This window comes from Phaenicophaeus curvirostris, chromosome 21, assembly GCF_032191515.1.
Source record: "Phaenicophaeus curvirostris isolate KB17595 chromosome 21, BPBGC_Pcur_1.0, whole genome shotgun sequence".
In the NCBI taxonomy this organism is placed as follows: domain Eukaryota; kingdom Metazoa; phylum Chordata; class Aves; order Cuculiformes; family Cuculidae; genus Phaenicophaeus; species Phaenicophaeus curvirostris.
In genome coordinates, this window is record NC_091412.1 from 3,046,793 (window position 1) to 3,065,093 (window position 18,301).

At 44.9% G+C, this 18,301-nt stretch overlaps 1 pseudogene; it reads left to right on the forward strand.

Moving 5' to 3' along the window:
- The first annotated feature begins 4,913 nt into the window (after positions 1 to 4,913).
- LOC138729798 (ras-related protein Rab-4B-like) lies at positions 4,914 to 17,938 on the forward strand (annotated as a pseudogene).
- Positions 17,939 to 18,301: the final 363 nt, after the last annotated feature.

Consider the following 18,301-nt stretch of genomic DNA (forward strand, 5'->3'; position numbering starts at 1 on the left):
GACTATTTGGTGATTTCCTCACCTATTGCCATCCCTTGTGCTTCACCAATACCATGCAATTAACACTAATGAACGTAGGACGACAACAACAATGTATGCATAACATTAAACCCCTCTTATCCCTCACTGACAGGTTTGGACTCCTCTCTGGCTAGAGGGTGTATTTGTACGTGGAAAGAGTGTTTCCAGTGCACATCAGCAGCGTGGGATCACAAGATGAGCACGGGGCAGGATGTTTCCGTGGTGAATATTCCATACTGGCAGTTTTCTTAGCAGTTACACATTCACTTATTTCTGGAATAAGCTGCTATTTTTGACAAAACTGCTTGTAGTCAGACTAGAGTGTAAGGACCATTAGGAAGAAACTGCAAAAGCATTTTCAGGACATTTTTGTGTGGGTAGACAGATGGAGCTAAATAGCCAAATAGCCAGCAGGGCCGTGTTCATACGTGGTGGGGAGAATAGCACCAGGGTTTGCTAGAATATAATGAGTAGTTACCTTTCTTTCTTCAGCGGCCATGAGGTGCTGGAATCACACTGAAACCCACACTGTGACGTGTCAGCACGTTAAATAAGAAAAAGCCCAGCCACTGCACCTGCATTACTGAGTCTAAGAGCTTTCTGGATGTGTTCTCCTGCATCTCCCTCAGAATAACTGAAGGAGCAAACACTGGCGCTATGTTTGAAAAGATCGAGTTTAGTTCCTTGCATTATAAACAAAATAAATTCACACATGCACGGTCATCTCAAGTTCTGCGGTGAAGTTGTCACCCGGGGGAGGCCACTTGCAAGTCAGTGACTGGAATATGTGTGTATAAGCGTATGTGCTATGGTGGTGTGCAAGGTGTAAAGCCACAGCCTTACTATATCGATTGCTTATTTCTGGAGTAAGAAGCAATGCCTTGAGGAGCTTACAGTATGATTAGACAGCCAGAGTGGAAGCGTGTGTGTTCCAGTTACTAGAACGAAGCAGTACCTTGTTCATGCAGGCCTTCCTGGTTAGAAAAGAAACACTCTGCTTCTGCATCTTTAGCAAAGATTTTTCTCCCTGTTCTGCAGGTGGGTGAAGAGCACGCAAATGCCTCTCAGCTGAGTCTGGTTGCATAGCCCAGGCCTCCCACACACTATTTTCAGAGCATGTTGCCTGGGGGAAGTGTAGAGAAAAGGTGTTATTAATCACTACGAGCAGTTTTCCCTCAGCCATTTCCAATCTTCCAGTGCAGAATGTCCCATAATGTCTCAGCTTTTAGCAATCAAGTCCCAAAATTACCATATCAGAGTCCTAATCAGTTCTGAAAATAAACAACATCCCCCACACACAACATCCCATCCCTCAGAAGCAAGACTAGAACTGCTTCTTGCCAGTAGATCAACAAAGCCACCCCACTCCATACTCTCGAGCCTATCCAGCATGATGCTAATAGACAGTATTTGCTGCTAAATTTTCTAAAGAACACAATCGGCTCATCCGATGTGTAAATCATTGTTGGTGATCTGCTGATTTTTATTGTTGCTGTATTTATTTGGACATCAGGAGAGCACTGTTGTATGAATTAATCTAAAGAATGAAAGAAAGCAGAAGAAGCCTTGATTTATTGCATAATTATTGAATTTCTACCCATGCTGCTGTAGTTCCTGAAGCACACAACACTACTCTGTTTTTCAGAGTTTGATCATTGATGTCCCTTAAATATGTTTACATAGAAAAAAAAAAATCTTCTGTTTGAAATATTAGCATAAATGAGACCCAAAGGAAACGTGTTTTCTTAATGTAACTGCATGAAAGATTTGAACTGAGAAGACCTCAATGGTAAATCCAATTATGTTCCATTTTTGCGCTACTTAGAGACAACTCTGATCTCAGAATATCATGTTTTTTTCAATTCCTCTTCCCTGTTAATTTGGGAGGCTAATTATGTGACATACACGAAGCACCTAGGATTAATGATAAATAATTCAGTGTTTGAAATGGACTGTGTCAGCGTAGAATTAGGGATGGGATTGTAGTTAGAAACAAAAAGAAAGACTATTCAGTGGCTTCACAGATAAGGACATGAGATGTGCACTTGAAAGACACAAAAGAAAATCATTAATTTGAGGATTGTTTTCTAGCAAGTTTTCAGCCTTGATTTACCAGAAGCAGAAATGCTCACTCAAGGCTGTTACCTGTTTAACAGGGGAGTGGTTCCTGATAATCTGGTTCCTTGATTCCTGGAATGATAAAGGGATGTGTCTGGGGTGAAGGCTGGGAGGCAGAGGGACACTGCTGAAAAAGACCTGTGGCAAGGCAACTACAATAGAAGTGCAGGAAGGCCATTTGTTTTATTGTTTTTTTTGTTCTATATTTGTACCAATTTTGGTTTTTTGTTTGTTAACTAAAAGATTCTTTCTTTGATCTCTTCTGATAGCTGCAAGCACAAGAGTGTGACGGCAGAGGGTCATCACCTGAGAATGGGTGAGTAGTGCAGCAGTCATCACCATGTGGCTCTGCACCTACTGTTTGTCGCCAGTTCTCATGTTTATTTATAGCTGCAAACAAATATAGCGTCAAATTGCAAATATAACAAATATAGGTCAAATTGCACCTTGGAAAAACATAGAACAGATCCCTAGGAATTTAGATGGAAATAGCTGAAGCTATTCAGCTGAATAGCTGAAGCTGTATAGCCTCTCTACTCCTCTCTTGTGAGAGTATTGTGATCTGGAGTATTGTGCCCAGTTCTGGAATCCTCAACATAAGAAGGAAGTGGAACTGTTGGAACAGGTCCAGAGGAGGCTACAAGGATGATCAGAGGGCTGGAGCACCTCCCATATGAGGACAGGCTGAGAGAGTTGGGGTGGTTCAGCCTGGAGAAGTGAAGGCTCCGAGGTGACCTTATAGTGACTTTCCAGTACCTGAAGGGGCTACAAGAAAGCTGGTGAGGGACTGTTTACAAAGGCTTGTGGTGATAGGACGAGGGACAATGGGGATAAACTGGAAAGGGACAGATTTAGACTGGACATAAGGAGGAACTTATTCAGGATGAGAGTGGGGAGGCCCTGGCCCAGGTTTCCCAGGGAAGCTGTGGCTGCTCCATCCCTGGAGGTGTTCAAGGCAAGGTTGGATGAGGCTTGGAGCAACCTGATCTAGTGGGAGGTGTCCCTGCCCATGGCAGGGGGGTTGGAACTAGATGATCTTTAAGGTCCCTTCAAACCCAAACTGTTCTATGATTCTGTGATTCTATGAAAGACACACAGAAGTGATGAAGAAGCAGCATTATGGTGAGCATGCAATGGTAACACCAGTCAATCAGTCCTCTCAGTAGAGCAGCCCATGCTGTACTCCACTGGCTATAAGATCACTTACCATTTCTTGATTTGTTTTGTTCACATTTAAATGTTTTTAAACTCTGAATGGTCTGTCTCAGTGATCTGTACTCCCAGTTAGGTTTCAGAGCAAAAAATGATTTGCACACATATGTGTGCACCAACGGTTTTGTCTCTGCTGGCCCAGAAATTACATATTTGTGGTTTTCTCTGATTGCTTCTGACAGCAGTACCTCTCTTCTCCAGCTTGCCTCTCCTGCTGAGCACATGCAAGCTGAAGACCCAGACACGGAACAGTATAAAAAGTGATTAGCAGAGAAACTGCTTAACTACACCCACCTGGCTTTAGTGTATGCACACAACTTACTGAAATAGGATATAACCCACCCAAACGGTCCATAACAGGCAGGTTAGGTACACGAGGTGATCTGGACTGGTTGACGCGAAGACTGGTCTGATGAATCCAGGCACACAACAAGCACATCACACAATTTCCATCCAGTTCTCAGTTAGAACAGTTGGCCCCTGGGAATTACGTATGGAGTAAAGAAAGGCTAGGGTGGGTAGAAAGATCCGTGAGCTATCTAGGGGTAAAAAGCTTTTCAGAAGCAGGTAAATGGGTAAATGGCCTCAAGCTTCACCAGGGGAGGTTCAGGCTGAACATTAGGAAAAAATTTTCACAGAAAGGGTCATTGGGCACTGGCAGAGGCTGCCCAGGGAGGGGGTTGAGTCACCTTCCCTGGAGGGGTTTAAGGGATGGGTGGATGAGGCACTGAGGGACATGGTTTAGCCATTGATAGGAATGGTTGGACTCAATGATCCAGTGGATCTCTTCCAACCTGGTGATTCTATGATTCTATGATTTCTTAGTTAAATCCTACAGTGCTTGCTCATTTTTCATATATAAATCTATTCCTGCCTTGATTTCCATTCTGAAGTTGCCTTATATTTGTATCTTCTTTTGAGGAGTCATATGCCAGTTAAAAAGGGGGGAGGGGAGATAAAAATGGAAAGCAAATAACTTGCAATAACGTGAGATAAAATTGTTACCTTACAAAGGAAACGTGATACCCAGCACACCAAAAGGCATTACTTCCTTAAATAAGGCTGGGTTTGAATATCAGACACTGAATGTTGTAGAAGATTAAATGCTAATAATCAGATCAAAAGTGGATATATGAGATGGGAGATGAGGCTGGGAAATTGCTTGCCAGGCTGAACAAAGAGGAGGACAGGAGTAAAGTTATTAGCTCAATTAAGGAGAAAGATGGCTTGATGAAAACCTACACTTGCAGAAATAAATCAAGTATTTGGAATATTGAAAAAAAAGAGAGAATTATATCTATGGGCAGCTTTTCTTTGACACCCTCTATGCCAATGTAATCTAGAGGCTTCTCTGATTACAGAGGGGTATTACATGAAGTTATCTGCAAGAAATAAACATAACGACACTTAGCCACCTTTCAGTATTTTACAAGGCGTACCTCAGATGGGTCTCACAGATGGGAAACTGCTGTTATCCCTGTGTTTTACGGACAGAAAGGGAGAACACTTGTAGTTGCAGCTTTCCCCATTCCTACTCTCGTCCCTCAGGCTCAGGGTAGTACATGGCTCTCCTGGTGCTTGTCCCGTTGTGGGCCAGCTGCGAGGCCGTGAACTCTGCGTTCGAGGCTGATTTGAATGATGAAGCATTAAAGAAGCATTTCAGGTACCAGTGATCCCCAGAGCAAGATATTGGTGGTTGCTTATGAAGCATTTCCTTATATCCCAGTCTGTTAACTTTTCATTAATTCAGGGATAGTTCTAGAAATATAAACCATGTAACAATGCGTTGCCTATACTATGACTAAAAATAAAAATAAAATAACTATCTTAAACCCCAAAGGCCCACACTAATTGACCTGACATGCTAATTAAGCAGTTTTGATCAGAAATAATTAACATAATCCAGCTAGACCAATTAAAGCACGGGGTGGGGGGAAGAAATTAGAACATTTTAGGAGCTTTTATTTTAAGAGTATCATTTGCAAAATGAAATACCAGCTGATTCAGCAGAGCAAGCAGGAGTTCTGACTTTAGGAAACAAGTTAAAACTTACTACACAAGGAAACAGTGGATAAACTGAAAAGCCATGACAAGACATTTTCTTTGTGGCAGTGAGAAGACAAGCAGAAAAGCCTTTAAAACTTATTATCACCTCTCGAAGAGGCAGGCAGAAGATGACAGGGGAGTCTAGCTGTTGCAGCAGCACTGAGAATGATCTGAGTGCTGGTCCCACACCACAGCCACTGTGGATAGGTGAGAAACACACAGCCTGTGGGAAGCCCACATTTGAAATATACCCTCGAGAGACACTGTTAGCAATTATTATTTGCTATTTCCACCACATAAGGCTGGAAACCTCAAATCTCACTGTCCTACAAGCAAAGGAAGAGAAAAGATAACTGCTAATGGACCAAACAGTGAATGATGTGATTGCAAATACAGTGAGACAGCTGTGTGTGGAGATGGTATAGTTACTTCAGTTGTTTTTAGTAAAAAATGTACTGAGACTGGAACCCACAGAGAGGATCAGTGTTTCCATTAACAGTATGTAAGTGAGACAGACTGGAGGAGTTTGACTTGTAACAGCCAGACACAGAGTAGAGAGGGGCTGGGAAGAATGCAGTACTCCTCTAGATCACACCAAGGGTTGTTTCTAAGGCATCCTTCTCTCTTGCAGCCAGGAGCCAAGCACTATGCTTGCCTAACTAATGAGGGGAGCTCCCTCCATGCTTTAATTAAGTAATTGCAGTACTGGCTATTTTTCATCCCTGTTTTCAGCTGCAAGATGCGGCATCCTGTCCCAGGCATGCCATCCCCAGGTTCTTTTTCATAGAATTGTAGAATGGTTTGAGTTGGGAGAGACCTTAAAGTCCACCTAGATCTAACCCCTGCCATGGGCAGGGACACCTCCCACTGGATCAGGGGCTCCAAGCCCCATCCAACCTGGCCTTGAACACCTCCAGGGATGAAAACCTGTGTGAATGGAAGCTCCGTTCCTGGGGACATTATGTTTGTAAATGCCTGTTTAGGTATTTAACTGATGTTGAGAGTGTTGGGGGTTTTGTGCATTTGTTTGTTTTTTATAACACCCACTCATACCTGTTTTCACAAAGCACACTGCCTGTGTCTAACACAGGAAGATGCCAGATCCTGTAGGAAACAAGCTGCAAATCTCAGCCTCTCAAGGTCTTATCTTGGAACTTAATTTTCTCTTAGTGACCATAAGAAAAAGAATTCCTTATGGGTAAAACGAACAGCCTGCAATCCCCAAATTGATGTGAGCTTTGGATCCTTTGCACAAAGCATTTAAGGAAGTTTTTCCTCCTGAACCTTGAGACACACTTTACTTCCTTGCACATCCCCAAAATTCCTGTCATGTCAGGAAAAGTGGTTTTCAAGGCTCAGATTCAGTTGGACTGACTAATTACTTGTGTTGTAATGATCAACCTGCTTAATTTATCACTTCTTTGAACATTTAATTAGCCAACAGGGCAAGACAATTAGGTTCTGAATTAGGATAAATTAAAATGCTAGCTTTGCAGCTTTAAGGATGTGCAAGCCACCACCAATTGCTGCTGTGAAAATATTCAGCAAAGCGGATAAGGATGCAAAGATCTCAGCCAGGTTAATGATTCTAAAGTAATACAACCTTTGAAAAGCTAACTGTGAAATGCATATGTTTCATCACACGTCAATCTGTCTGTGCTGAAAGATAAAAACAAGGAGCTGAAAATGGCAGTTTCCTCCTCCTCTGGGCTCGATCCCAGCTTCCTCTGGTGAGTGAGGCTCATCAACCACCCACGCGCCCACTCGCGCCCCTGGTTAACAGGTCCCAGCACAGTCCCGGTAAGCATCCATTCAGGGCAAGGTCACGTTTTTGCTTTCCTACAAGCAAAGCACTAATTCATATTTCTGAGTACTCTAAAATGGCTTTGGGACTCTCAGAGTATCAGGCAGTTAAATGTTCTTGAACAGATACAGAATAATAAATGAGAATATAGAGCTTTAATAGGACAAATGAGCGGTGGAGATGGTCTAAGATTAGTAGTCAATGGAGATGGTTTTGTACAACTAGCAGAAATGCTTTCATTATGTATGCTGTCATTTGGTTTCCATGACTAAGCCATTATAGTAAACTGAAAGGGACCACAGATAATACTTTATAAAAGTGCTAAAGAATCACAAGCCCAATTCTTGCCACTTTTCCAAGGAAGTCTCTTACTCAGTCTTGCACCTGCAGCACATGTTTAGGTACCTTATTCATGTTGTTTCAGGATTACTCGGGAAAGGATGAGACGATTGATATCTTCATGTATCTCAGTACCTGGGTCAAAGCCGTGATAGAAAGAATCGATTGTCTAAATCCTTGGGCTGTTTTGACCACTGAGAGTCTTTGTTCTTGAGGTATTTATTCAAATAGTGTTCACATGTACTTGTAGTCCAGAAATGTGGAATAATGGATGGATTTCTTTCTTATGTAATGAACATAAATCTACAGATTCAACCCTGAGTAGATGCAAATGCATCCAGAATCTTCTGAAATGTCCCAGGAGATGTGAGCCTACAAGCAAGCTGGAGAGGAATAAAGCCTGTGGTGATAGGACCAGGGAGAATGTATATAAGCTGGAGAAGTGCAGATTTAGACTATGCATTAGGAAGAATTTCTTCACCATGAGAGTGGTGAGACACTGGAACAGGTTGCCTAGGGAAGTTGTGGCTGCCCCACCCCTGGAGGTGTTCAAGGCCAGGTTGGATGGGGCCTTGGGTAACCTGATCTAGTGGGGTGTCCGTGCTCGTGGCAGGGGGGTTGGAACTAGATGGTCTTAAAGGTGCCTTCCAGCCCTAACTATTCTATGATTCTGCGTGCACATACAACAATATCCAGCACCTACTGATATAGAAAACCAGGGTTGCAGTAACAATATCATGTTAGTTCCAAATAATTCTGACTACATTATTTAATGGTATATTTATTAGTAATTAGTCCATTTTGAACTGTTTGCCCAAACAACGCAATAATATCACTTCATTAAAATGCTTCAATTAAAGAAGAGAGAAAAAAGTTCCCATCGGAAAGCTATCTGCAGACATTATACAAGCATTCTCAAGTTAGAGAAGAAATTATGGCTTTCCTGTTACCATGAGAACAGCAACATTTCTTACAGCCTGTTAAAATTATTAAGTCAAGGAGCATATATCTTTTTAAACTTCATTATTATTTATCTAGGGTTGGATAAGCTTTGGCTGTGCCCATACTAACTGCTATTAATCGCGCATCAAGTGAACCACTGCCAGCATGGAGAGAGACTCCACCATTTTTTGCCAATGGCTATAATTAGCTTTTATCCTTCTGTTGTCTTTTTTTTTTTGTACTACCAATGTTGTGGACATTATTCTCGAAAATGGTATAACAAAAAAAACCAGAAAAGCTTATGTCTCCAGGATTCTTGCAGTTGCCTGTGCTCCACAGCAGCTGGTGAGTTCAGTGGTGGTCTGAGTTCAGTGGTGTGGGGAAAAGCCATAGTGACGAGGACCTCCAGATGCTTTCCTCATAGCCAGTGCAACCCACAGGTTTCACTGATGGTATCATCACCCAAGAGCTTGAGGTTGCCATAGCAATGCGCATAAGGCCAACTGTGCTCAAATAGGACAAGGGCTGCATGTTTTCCCTTCTTCCAGAGACTGGATCCTCTGATGCACAGGCTGCCCTGTCCTCTCCTCCTCACCTCAGCAGCAATCGGAACAGTTTGTTTTCAACAGAGAGAGGGTGAGGAAAAGCCACTGCGAGCGTTTGGCTCAGTGCTGGAAAGATTAACGGCAGGAGTGAGGATCTGAGCTGGAGAGCCTGCTGTCAGCCTGTGGTGTCAGCAGAGCCGGCCTGATTCATGCCGTACTTCATGTGCTCCAAGGAGATGGAGGGGACGTTTTGAAAACGAAGGGTTTCAGCTGCTTGTTACCTGCTGACACTGGAGTCGCAGTGGCTGACTGGGCAATCCATCACTGCTCTGGCTCCCACCTAGCTGCCAGCTTTCAGGTTATTTCAGGAGAAGCCAACTCATTTGGCTGGGTGTCAAAAGGAAACACAAGGTGAATTCCGGGCTGAGAGGCAACAGCTCGAAGGTGTTTCAGTCTGTCTTCCTGACGCGCTTACTCCTAGACTCCTGCTGCCATCCCAGGAAGGGACAGATAAAACTGTTAGAATTTCAGAAGTCAAACTCACAGAATTCCTTGACAATTCTAATTCTCCCCTGTCATTAAACTGCTACTGAGACACAGGTGACAGCCTCCAGTGCCTTAGGTTTAACTGTGTCATCTCCTTCTGTTGCCAGCCTGGACCATTAGACCAGCTCAAGTATGAGCAGCAGCAGAAGCCCCTCAGGGAGTGATGGTCGCACCTTGTGACAAGTCAAGCAGTTTCTCTGTACTGCAGCGTGTGGGCCAGCCCTTGCAGTGGTCCCACTGGCCACCAACAGAGCTAAGAGCAGTGGGACCAGATAGATGTTCAAGGACTGCCCCACACACTGCAGTCGTCTCGCACTCTGCAAGTGCAGGACGAGGTAAAAGTCATTCTGGATTCCTGTTCATTCGTTCTTTCTTGTTTCTCTGGGGATGAAAATAATCACGGTAAAGAGTCCCTACTCTCCCATTGCCATTTTTTTGGAGTACTGGTGGCTTTATGCCTCACCTCTGTGCACAGAGCCCTTTACCAGGAGCTAAGCTGTAGGCCACACTCACCTTTCATAGAATCATGGAATGGTTTGGGTTGGAAGGGACCTCAAAGCCCATCCAGTTCCACCCCCCCTGACATGGGCAGGGACACCTCCCACTGCATCAGGTTGCTCAAAGCCCTGCCCAGCCTGCTCTTTCCTGCTCTCAGAACATTCCTTGTGCTTGTAAATCACAGATGTTAATGCAGGGCAGCTCCAGGATGCTTTCCCAATAAATCTTTGCAACTGCACCATTTTAATTTCATTTTGGTCCTTACAAGGTCCAAAATATTTTTAGGAGGAAAAGCATCTTATGAACAAAGAGCAACCATTTAAACCTCAGTGAAACTCATGTTTAAGTGTGTTCAGGCATGAGGCAGTGCAGTCAGACTGGTTCCAGTGCAGGCAGATTCTACTTCACCTGTCCTTGAACCGTATAACATTTGATGTACACCCTTGACCTGCATTTTGCTAATGTGAACGAGGCCTCTGCTTGGTATATTATCTACAGCATTTAGAATATTGCAAATGAAGCTGATGCTTCCCAAAACTACCTTGCCATCTGTCAGATTTTTGGTTACTTGTAAATCCAGAATTTCTCCTTTAGACTCTAGGCTAGTGCTTCCGGTAGTTTTGCTGCTTCATTTTCTTAAAGATCCTAAAGCTTTTGTGGTCAATAGCCATTTATTGTTTACAAAAAGAGAAGTGGGATGATAAAGTTATGTTTGTACTAACCGTGAGGGTGAAGATAAGATAAAGGAGGAATATCTCAATAGATGAAAATAGTTTTGAAGATAAGGAATGCCCATGAATTCTGGGGAAAATAATAAGATTCCAGAGATAAAGTAAACCATAACAATCTTTATGGTAATGGGAGAAGAGCGCATTAAGAATTTTATTAGCAAGAACTACAAAAATTAGCTTTCTCCGTTTTCATTTTAGAATCAGTGAACATTTTGTTTCCATAATAAAAACAGCAATGAAAAGAAAATTGGACACAGGGCATTACGCTTCTTCCCCTGCAGGCGAAGATGATTTCTTCTCTCTCGGAGGACTGATATGGACAATCAAGGCTTTAACTCTGAGGGGCATGGTACATGTCATCAATGTGCCCTCTAACCCACAGCTCCCTCTGCTTCAGCGCTCAGACTGCGTGTGATGAGCGTGACCTTGGGAGAGTCAGACCTTCTCAGCTACTCACACCGGGAAGGAGAATTGTCAGTATTCTGATGGATGAAATTATTCCCTTATTTCTTTGCATGTGTTGGCTACAAATGAACCCAGGGCAGGAGTCTGTGTCCATGTGGTGCTACCTGCAGGACCTCCTGGCAGATGCTGACACTGCCTGGCCTGAGCTGGCAAAGCAGCACTGTGTAATCATAGCAATAGTACACTGAGCTTAGGAAGAAAAAAATATCTGTGCCATTCTGAAAGCAGAATGTGAGGCTTTTTATAGTCTCCCCCCGCCTGCTTTAATAATCAGATAAGGACTTTGGGATTGCAGAGAACCTGCTAGTGGCAGAAAGACTCCCTGGATGAAGCTCAAGAGAGTAGCAAATCCTTACAGACAGAGCCACTGGTAGACCTGCAGGGAGCAGAAATCAGCTGGGAACGGCTTCAGATGTATTCCTGAAGCGGAATGAAGGAGCTTGGCACAGCTTGACTGAATAATAGTTCCAGTCTAAAGAACCAGCATCTTTGGCACTTCAGGTTGTGGCTCAGTTACTAGAGCCATTTTATTAATCTGTGGCAGCAAAATGTAAATAGCACAGTGTTTGGTGCATGACAGCTTCTTCAGTCAGCAGAAACTGTGAGAGAATTTAGAAGCTGACTGTCAAGCCAACAGTAATTTGAATTCAGACTCCTGAGATTTTGCAGCATAACAGTCACCAGCACTGTAGCTGTGACATGCTTCAGGCTTGGTGATTTCTGCATCTTTAGCTTTTCTAAAACACTTTTCACCAACCCACCTCAGCTGCCTCATCCTTTCTTAGCACCATCCTAGAGATATGAAACTTCCAGTTCATGAACAACTCATTACCAAAGCCCAGATTTGGTTCGGGTTAGCTACCAAAACCTCACTCTCTGGGATCTTTACTCCCATCTCAATAAAACGTGCATAGCAGTTCAAGAACAAAATACAACCCCATCTTGTAATGATCCTTACGCTACGTTTTGAAGCCCATTTCTCACTCTCAGGAGCCATTTCTAATACAACTTTGCACGCTCAATCACTGTAAAAAAAATAGCTGTTTCCAACATTCCATCCTGAAAGAGTAGATTGTGTTCAGTCATTGCTCCAATTGCATTGCCAATGACTCAAAACAGTTTTTGCTAGGGCCATTAAGCAGACTAGGGGAACATTCTTGTATGTTTAATACTCAGGAAATCAGTACAATTGAATTCCAAGGATCAGAGAGGAAATAAGTAAAGTTAGAAAAGTCAACGGAATGAGCAAGGGAAAATGCACGTGCTTTGCTAGAGAACCTCAGCTTGAAAAACCTGGCTTTGGGGTTTTTTTCATGTTTGAGCTGTAGGAGTCTTTTCCTAGATCAGCTTGGCCACTCACTTGATTTAGTGTAAGCACTAAGCTCTAAACCAGGTCACTGCATCACAGGGCCATCACAACTCCTGCAAGGGTGGATCAACCAATCCAACATATTTCAAAAATCATGTTAACTTCATTCCTGCATTCACAGCTCCGAAGAGTTAACTGAACACATTACATTTTCACACTGTGAAAGCCAAGTCAGTGCTCAGGTTCAGACAGGATTTAGTTTATTCGTTTAGATGAAGAAGCTGCTTGCTGTTGTTGTAAGGCTGCCCAGGGAGGTGGTTGAGTCACCTTCCCTGGAGGGGTTTAAAAGATGGGTGGATGAGGTGCTGAGGGACATGGTTTAGTGGTTGATAGGAATGGTTGGACTCGATGAACCAGTGGGTCTTTTCCAACCTAGTGATTCTGTAAGTACTCTGAGCTGGTATTGGACTGGGACAGGTGATAAAGACTGCTTCAGGTCCAAAGGTGGATGGAGAGTTCTGTGCATTTCTGCAGTGAGGATGAGACAGACTGATTGACTTCTAGGCTATTACAGGACCATCTCGCCAATACCCCTTCCCTTTCATTGCTCGTCTTCCTTTCCAAACATGGAGGAAGACCTAATATCCTTTTTTTTAACTGACAGCAGCTGTAGCAACTTTTCCCAGGGAGGGATGTCTTCCTTTAAGTATTCCTGCTAACATGTCATGCTGCTTCAGCACCATGTGTTGGATAAAAGCCAATGAATTTCTTTTCGGGCCACTCTATGTTGTCTTGGCTCGCTGCTGTGCTTCCAAGCCCAACCTCAACCCGCAGCACTGAACCAGGAAGCCTTACATCTCCTCTCCTCTTTTTGGGATCTTCTTCATTTGAAAGAAGTGGCAGGGTTGACATACATGCCTTTGAACCATTAAACTGCTATGGATCTAGTTTATTGCCCTTGATTATGAGTCCTCTCTCTTCACCGAGCTGTAAATAAAGGCTTTTGACTTTAAACACAGCTCAGATATGTCGTGATTGAAAACAGCCTGCTGCTCTCTCAACATGTTTATCTAATGTCTGCAGGAGTAAGAACAAGGAGCAGGAGAGCAGATGGTGCAACTATCTCAGTGCAGAGAGTATGGTCTATGTATGCAATATGTAGGCATCCAGTATTTTCTAATGCAACACTGTAATTATGGTGGAGAGGATTTTATTTTTAAACAGCAGCTTAAATAAAATGATTGCTTCAGACCACACAGGCTCAAGTGCAGCTGGAACAATAGCAAGCCTTTTCTCCAGACAAGAGGGAGAATCCCAAATATACTGGCTAAGATGCACAGGAATGTGGGACAGAGCAGCAGAGCAATAAGCTTCTGAAGGGAAAAGGAATTTTCAGTACAACCTGTGACTGAACAGTCCCCTCAACAAAATTATTCCTCCTCCTCTTTAGAAACATATTGGAGTGGTGGGAAGGGGGCTGGTGTGCTTTGAGAAGAATATCCGTTGAAACTGCTCAAAACAGGATAGAAGTGTAAAGGGAAACTGCAAAACTAATGAGGAAAACAACTCAAAACAAGATCAGGGTCTTTCTAGGGGAAGGGAACTGGTGCAAGTCAAGGTCAGCACTTACTCTGACCAGATGGTGAGCAACTAGTAACCAGCTATTCTTCCATCATCCAAACACTCACCTCTTTCCCCTCGTGTCTCATGCATTATTCAGTAGGAGCAGAGTTACAAAGACCTAATTAATCCTTTCAATTAAGTTAACATTTTCAGCACTTAATTCTAAGTAAAATGCAGTATTTTGGAATGGTTCAATAAATAGCCTGTGTCACTTATCTCCCTCTCTTGCACAGAATCTCTGGAAAACTAAGTAGAGCATTGAAATTGGTTTAATGAAAAGGTTTCCCTCAGAAGTTATCTCAGTTAGTAAGGCAGTAGCACAAGGAGGTGTGTATCCCTGTGAAATGGGACTAGGCATTATTAGTTATTTTGGTCCAGAAGAGACAGGAATGGGGAACAGGTTTGGGGGGAGGTTGGGCCACTTTTGAATTCTCTCAGTTTAGAGCAGAGAGAGCGAAGGTGGTGGCTGAGGAGTGTGGGTGGGACTGTGCTTGGTGCTGTACAGGGAAATAAAATGGTCTGGCCTTGTTTGAGAAGCCATCCCACATAGTCAGGGGCCCCTAGACAGGCAGTGCCGCACAGCACCCGATGTATGGGCTGGAGAACAGGCCTTATGAGGAACAGCTGAGAGAGCTGGGGGTGTTTAGCCTGGGGAAGAGGAGGCTGAGGGGAGACCTCATTGCTCTCTACATCTACCTGAAAGGAGGTTGTGGAGAGGAGGGAGCTGGGCTCTTCTCCCAAGTGACAGGGGACAGGACGAGAGGGAATGGCCTCAAGCTCCACCAGGGGAGGTTTAGGTTGGACATCAGGAAAAAATTTTCATAGAAAGGATCATTGGGCACTGGAACAGGGAGGTGATTGAGTCCCCATCCCTGGAGGGGTTTAAGGGATGGGTGGATGAGGTGCTGGGGGACGTGGTTTAGTGATTGATGGGAATGGTTGGACTCGATGATCCTGTGAGTCTTTTCCAACCTGGTGATTCTATGATTCTGTAGGGGGTCTATGGGGGCTTAATAGGGGTCTTATAGGGACTATAGGTACCCTGTAGGGTCTCTGTGGGCTCTATAGGGGTCCTATAGAGACTATAGGTACCCTGTAGGGGGTCTGTGGGGGCTCTATGTGTCCTCTAGGGCTATAGGGGTCTATAGGAACCCTATAGTAGGTTGTGGGAGAGGGTGGGAGCAGGGGCAGCGGTCCTATAATGTTCCTATGCATCCTATAGGGGTCCTGTATGTCTTATGGGGGGGCTGTAGGGGGTCCTATAGGGGGTCTGTAGAGGCTGTATGTGTCATAAAGGGGGTTTAGGAGAGCTCTATGGGTCCTATAGGAACCCTATGGGAGATTGGGTGGGGTCCTATGGAGTTTCTATGGGTCCTGTGGTGGGTATCTTTAGGGGTCTTACAGGGGGCCTGTAGGGCTCCTACAGGGACTATAAGAGCCCTATTTGGGGGTCTGTTGGGTGTCTGTAGGGGCTGTGTGGGTCGTATAGGGGTTCTAGGGCCCCTATGGGACATCTGTATGGATCCTATAGGGACTATGTGGTCTCTGTAGGGGCTCTGTGGGTTGCATAGGGGTCCTAGGAGCCCTATGGGATTTCTGTATGGATCCTATAGGGGCTATATGGGCCCTGTAGGGCGTCTCTAGGGGTTCTGGGGGTTGTATAGGGGTTCTAGGGACGCTATGGGGGGCCTGTAGGGGTCCCATAGGAACTATATGGGTCCTATAGGGAGTCCGGGGGTCCCTATAGGGGTCTGCAGGCCCATGGGATTTGGGGACCCTTTGGGCTCCTCCAGCTTCTGGCGGGCACAAAAATGAGGCTAAAAATGCCGGTTTTGGGGCTTTTCCAGATGGGGTCGGAAGGGAAAATTGCAGGAATTGCCCCAAATCATCTACTTTTTTTCCCCTATTTCTCCTCAGATTTCCTCTTCAAATTCATTATGATAAGGAGTGCGGGCAACGGGAAATCCAGCCTGCTGTACCAGTTCATCCGCAACAAATGTAAATGGGGCATTTTGTGGCATTTTGTTGTTTTGGGGGGCATTTTGGGGGGCACTTTTGTGGTTATTTGTGGGATTTTGGGGAACTTTTGGTGTCTGAGGGAATTTTACGGTGTTTTGAGAGTATTTTTGGGTGTTTGATGGCAATTTGTGGTGGTTTGAGGGTATTTTTTGACCATTTTGGGGAATTTTTGAGGCACTTTTGGGGTGTTTGAGGCCATTTTGGGGTGTTTGAAGGAAATTTGGGGTTTTGCAATCCTTTCTTCCTCCATCTCATTTTTTCTGCTGTCAAATATGATTGCGGCCACAAGACCAGGATGGGATTTTGCTCTAAGTTGGTCAGTGTTGGTGAAAAGATGGTGGAGCTCCAGATCTGGGACACACTTGGGGAAGAGCAATACAGGTAGGGGAAAACCAAATCCTTCCCGGCAGTGTCCAGTGGCTTTTGGGCTTCTCTTATTGTTCAAAATGGAACCTATGGGAACCTGGAATGGTTTGGTTGGAAAAGAGCCTGGAGATGATCGAGTCCAACCATCCCTGTCCACCTCTAAACCATCTCTGAGCATCTCGTCTCCCCGGCTTTTGAACCCCTCCATGAATGGAGACTCCATCACCTCCCTGGGCAGCCTCTTCCCCAGTTTCACCACCCTTTCCACAAAGGAGCTCCCTCAGCTGCTCCTCCTAGAATTGGGTCTCCAGACCCTCCCCACCTTCTCCAACCATGCTTGGCATCTCCATAGAATAATTTGGTTGGAAGAAACCTTTGAGATCATTGAGTAAAACCACCCCTGTCCACCACTAAACCATCTTTGAGCACCTCATCTCCCTGGCTTTTAAACCCCTCTGCCAGGGCTTCACCAGCCTTGCCATGAAGGAATCATTCCCAACATCCCAATCCAGAGCCTCTGAGTCCCCAAACCTCCAAGCACCAAAATGGAGCCTCCAGGTGGTCTTCTACCTGTTCCTTCCTCCTCCTTTTCCTCCTCAGGTCGGTGACCAAGAGCTACTACTGGTGCGCAGCTGGCGTGTTGCTGCTCTACATCACCAGGTGGGTCCATAAATCCCAAAAATCCTTTGGAATTGGGAAAAATCGGGGCTCAACCCCTCCTTTTTTCCCCAGTTCCAGCCAGGAGACGTACAATGCATTGACCGACTGGTTGACGGACGTCCCTACACTCACCAGCCCCAATGTCGTCATCATCCTCTGAGGGAACAAGAAGGATTTAAATGCCCGTCGGGAAGTGACCTTCTCGGAAGCTGCACGCTTTGCATGGGAGAACAGTGAGATGGAAGGGAGAAATGTTGGCTTTAATTAAGGATGAATGATGGTGGGAATTAATGAGGTGGTTGTGCTTCCCAGGGCTTTTGTTCTTGGAAACCAGTGCCATGACGGGGCAGAACATGGAAGAGGCCTTCCGCATATGTGCCCAGACCATTCTGGACAAGACTGGGTCAGGTACAGCGACACCAGATTGGTTTTGTTGGGATGAGGGAGAGGGGTTGGAGCCTGAGGATGGGGAGGTGGAGATCCTGGAGAAGGTTTTGGATCTCCGGGCTGGAGATTTTGGATCTTCTGGGGTGGTTATTTGGATCCTGAGGATGGAAGGTTCCGTTTTCTCCCCGCAGGCGAGCTCGACGTGGACAACATGGCCGGGGGGGTCCAGTACAAGGTCGGCTTGCTGCAGCAGGTCCACCAACCGCAGGATGCCCCAAGCTCCCGCTGCCAACGCTGCTCCTGCTGAACCCAGTCCACCCAAGACGCCTGACCCTTCTTCCAAAGCCCATAAACATTTCTCTTCTTCTCGATATCTCTCAAGATCTCTCTGTTCAACCAAACTGGTTTTTTCCCCCGCCGGGTTTTTTCCCGGAACATGGGGATGGCTTTCTCCTGAGCTGCTAGGATTTCCTTTTTGAAGAGCTCCCAGCCCTCATGGGCTCCCTTGCCCTTGAGTACTGTCTCCCATGGGACTTTGCCAACCAGCCTTCTGAACAGTTCAAAGTCTGCCCTCTGGAAATTTAGTGCTACTAACCTGCTAACCAACCTCTTCACTTCACCCAGAACAGAAAATCCTATCATCTCGTGATCACTTTGTCCTAGGCGTCCT